This window comes from Arachis ipaensis, chromosome B07, assembly GCF_000816755.2.
Source record: "Arachis ipaensis cultivar K30076 chromosome B07, Araip1.1, whole genome shotgun sequence".
Lineage (NCBI taxonomy): Eukaryota > Viridiplantae > Streptophyta > Magnoliopsida > Fabales > Fabaceae > Arachis > Arachis ipaensis.
This window is the reverse complement of record NC_029791.2, coordinates 23,108,548-23,113,170: the sequence shown is the minus strand read 5'-3', so window position 1 is coordinate 23,113,170 and position 4,623 is coordinate 23,108,548. Positions and strand designations below refer to the sequence as shown.

General features: G+C 30.0%; 1 long non-coding RNA gene across 2 annotated transcripts; it reads left to right on the top strand.

Annotated features, from left to right (window-relative positions):
* LOC110264914 lies at nt 3,577-4,623 on the top strand. Of its 2 annotated transcripts, none has more exons than XR_002351251.1 (2): nt 3,577-4,163; nt 4,419-4,623. It is a non-coding gene; the product is annotated as an uncharacterized LOC110264914 (long non-coding RNA). The 2 variants fall into 2 exon arrangements; XR_002351250.1 differs by having other exon boundaries at nt 3,577-4,177.

Sequence of the window (4,623 nt, the reverse complement as noted above, 5' to 3'; positions counted from 1 at the left end):
TTAGCTAAATCTTAAAAAAAATATACGGAAAAAGTTTAAAAAATTCTTTGATTATAAATAAGTGTTTAATAATTAAGTTGTGAGTAAAGTATCGTTTTTATTTTTAATGTTTGGGATAAATTTTAAAGTTATCCCTAACATTTAAATCGTCCTATTTAAGTTCTTAACGTTTTAAAATTGACTCAACATTGTCCTGTTGTTAGGGATCTCTTAACAAAAATGACAACGGGACAAAATTGAGACGATTTTAAAACATTAGGGATTTAAATAGGACAAAAACATTAGGGACAAAACGATACATAGAAATAAATTTTAATTTTATCCTTCACTAATATCAATTTTTTACGTACATAGTTATTCAATTATTTTTTAATCACATCTAACTAAATTACACTTAATCACATTACTTTGATTCTAAATAAATTTATTTTTTTATAATTTATTTTTTTAAGAGTAAAATTATAAAAAAAATAAATTTATTTAGAACAAAAGCAATGTGATTAAGTATATACTTAGATGTAATTAAAAAATAATTGAATAACTATGTACCATAAAAAATTGATATTATTAAAGGATAAAATTAAAATTTATTTCTATGTATCGTTTTTGTCCTCAACGTTTTCATCCTATTTAAGTTCCTAACGTTTTAAAATCGTCTCAATTTTGTCCTGCCATCAATTCTGTTAACAGATCCCTAACGGTAGGAGAACATTGAGTCAATTTTAAAACGTTAGAGATTTAGTAGGACGATTTAAACGTTAGAGACAATTTTGAGATTTATCCCAAACGTTGGGGATAAAAACGATACTTTACTCTTAAGTTGTGTTAGTCTAATAGTTAGTTTACTAGTGTGCTTAAACAAGTGTCGAAGTTTGAACTAGTGTGCTTAAGTTGTGTTAGTCTTGTGCATATAGCAACTTGTTTGCCAATGACAAACCCTTAAATAGAGCTCTGATTCGCAACACATTAGTTCTTAGCCTACCAAGATGAGAAATATTATGAAAAAAGAAAAAATAAGTGCCTAATTAATATGTATCTTTAAGACATATAATATGATTATTATTAATATAAATATTTTAATAAATACAAAATAAATATATTAAAATTTAAATTTTTGTATTTTAATAAATATTTTTGTAATTTATAATTTTAACATATATTTTTAGCTAAATTTTATAAATAATTGAATAAAATATTTTTTCTATTTTAGAAAGAAAATATTTTAAAGAGGGAAAAGTCGTCTCCGCACTAATAACTAACACAGAAACAGTAGTACCAGCTACCTAGCTACCTAGCTTTTTTAAAAACCACTCTAATTAAGCTGCTGGCTGGTGGCTGCTGCTTTCATGTGCGAAAAACCTTATTTTTTAAAAAAGATATTTATAATTAATCAATTTTTTTAGAGTAGCTGTCAAAATATATAAAGAATAAATAATGATTAAATTAGTCGTCTTAATTTTTTATTGGATAACTTGGTCTTTAAAATTTTTTTTATATCAAATTAAATTGGTCAATAAATTTATCAACACTAATCACGTTCGTCTCTTTAATCATTCTGAACAAGGAAAAACATGAATAAAGACGATAAATGTAGGAGATTAATCTGCTTTAGTAAATATTTAAGTATTAATTGTTAATTTAATCAATTAATAAAAATCTATGTTTTAAGTTAATCAATAAGTGAAATTTGAGGGTTAATTTGTATGAATGCTTGAATTATATAGCAACATATAAGTATTCTTATAAGTGTTTATGGTAATGAGAAAGTCTAAAAGGTTTTAATAATAAACATTTTTAATATTAAATAATTATTTTAATTTAGTAAGTTGGCAAGATAATTGGATTTAAATAAAAAAATATACTATGTACTGCAATCTAATCTTTTATAATAGCACGAATAATGAATAATAAAAATATTTCACCTTTATTTTTAGGATAAATTTTCTGATCAATCATAAAAGTCAGTCAATAATTAAGGACAAAAAAAAATTTAAATGTGTAATTTTTTGTTTTATATATACAATTTTTTTATGAATTAACATACTTATCTCATTTCTTTGACAAAATCATTGTTTCTATTATTTTAACAAGAGTAAACTATCATTTTTACTCACGAAAGTTGAAAACGCTGACATATCTACCTATAGAAAAAGAAAATTATCATTAGTACCTATGAAATATGGATTATGTATAACAAAATTATCCAAACACTAAAAAATTACCTAAAATTCCTAAAATACCCTTATCTTCACCACCACATCACCTCCTTCACCCAATCACCTTTCTAACCCTAACTCTCTTCACTCAGCCACCACCCCCTTTTTTCTTTCTAATTTCAAATCCCACCACCATCTCATCTCTTTTATCACTACCATTACCACCACCACCACTATACCTTCATCATCATCTTCTTCACGTAAAGCAGCAGCAGCAGCAACAACAACAACAATAGAAAAAGCAAAGAGAAAAAACGGTTCTTTCTCCCTCACTGAACAGCGTCGACGACGATGGTGGCAGTGACACCCACCGGCGTCGTTGCCTTCTCCTCCTTCTCCGATCTCTTGCGCGCTCTCTTCTTTCCAGACCAGCGACAACGACAGCGACGGACTCAATCAATGGCGGCGACAGACGTGATGGAGCCGGCAGCAGCAGGGCGCGACGGTGGCGACAGCTCCCCCTTCCTTGGTTCTGGATCGCATCTCTTCTTCGGACTCCCTCAACAACGGCGACGATGATGCGATAGCGGCAGTGAGTCCCCACGTTGCCAGTGCGGTCTTTCTCCCCCTCCTCTTCTCTTCTTCTTCCTCAGGTTGGAGTGTGTGTACGGTATCCGTGTGTGAGTTTTGGAGGAAAAGGGATGGTGGCTAGGTGAAGGGGGTGGTTGTGGGATTTAAGATTAGAAATGGAAAGATGGGTGGTGGCTGGGTGGAGAGAGTTAGGATTATAAAGGTGATTGGGTGAAGGATGTGGTGTTGTGGTGAAAATAAGGGTAATTTAGGAATTTTAAGTAATTTTTTAGTGTTTGGATAATTTTGTTATGGGGCAAAATCCATATTTTATGGGTACAAATGATAATTTCTTTTTTCTATGGGTAGATATGTCAGCGTTTTTAACTTTCGTGGGTAGAAATGATAGTTTTACTCTTTTAACAATGAAAAACAAATTTGTCAACAAAAACTCTAAAAATTTGAATATGGATTTAAAATTGGTAAACTCCACCAAAGTACACTTACAAAGTATATTACACAAATATAGATTACACACACACTTTTTTACATATTGTGTAAAACAACTCATACATTATGTAAATTAATTTTAAGTTGTAAAAAATAGCATGCGTTTTCTTCTATAATTTGTAGCTATCTTCTAATTTTTTTCACCCGTAATAGTAAAAATAAATAAGTTTATATCCATATTAACCACTCATTTTAGTGAATTATTATACCGACTAAAAAATCATTTATTAAAAATGAATTTCTATCAACAAAATTAATATTCATTTATTTTCAAATTGACAGCATAAAATATGATGTTCATCGTCATTATCTGAATTTCTCACGTACCCCTTTTCTCCTATAAATAAGCTTACAACCCTTTTCCCTTTCCTTCCTCATCAAAGTGACTAGCACCTACTCTCTCTCCCTCTCTCTTCAACCTTTATGCATGTGTGTGTTTTCTTCCGCAGGGGTTTGATTCTTATGGCATACACATATATGTTCCTCAAATATTGGCCTGTATTGTTGCAGAGTAGTAAGGTAGAATCTGTTAAGCTCAGGAGGGATAGCGCCACATATAACACAATTCATTCGTATTGGCGCTATCTATCCTGAGTTTCACGGCTTCTTCTTACTTTAAGATATCATTCTCTTATGATATACATGTTCTAGCTAGTACTTAGAAATTAAAATGAACCACCCCATTTTAATTTACTTCCCTTTCTCTTTTTTTCTGTTTTCATTTATTATACTTTACTATGATTATTCTGTCTGAAACAGGGATCAAGATCTTGATGATGATGATGATGACGATGACGATGATGATGGGTTATTAGTTTTACTCAATTCAATAACTTCATCCATCTGGCTCCTAGTTTATGAATTATATTATAAATTATGATTTTTGGTTTGATTTGCCTCAGATAAGCAAGGAATGGCCAAAGAACGGTTTGTACTACTGTGTAGTTTCCTTACCCTGAACTTCTTATTAGTCTTAGCTTTTACATTTTTGTGTTGATGAAAAAAAAAAAAAGAGAATCTTTTCCGAAAATAATTCTATAGGTTATTTTTATTTAATTCATCATCAAAGTACTTTTGCACTTATATATTTCAAAAAAAAAAGTACTTTTGCACTTGTAACTCTTCTCATTTCTTGTAGTTTGGTTTTTAGAAAGTTGATTTACTTTTTTCCATTTGTGGTAGTTAAAGGAACACACTCGCAGACAATATTATATTCTGATGAGTAGATTTACTATCAAGTTTAGAGATATATTGAAGATTCTAGCTCATGGTATCTAAGAATCAGCGTTCTATATAGGTTCCATCTTTTTCTTTTCTCCCAGTTTTTTTTTTCCTTCCAATGCTTTTTCGGGTAAGAAAGTTTTCCTTTTATATATCTTCTTCCTTG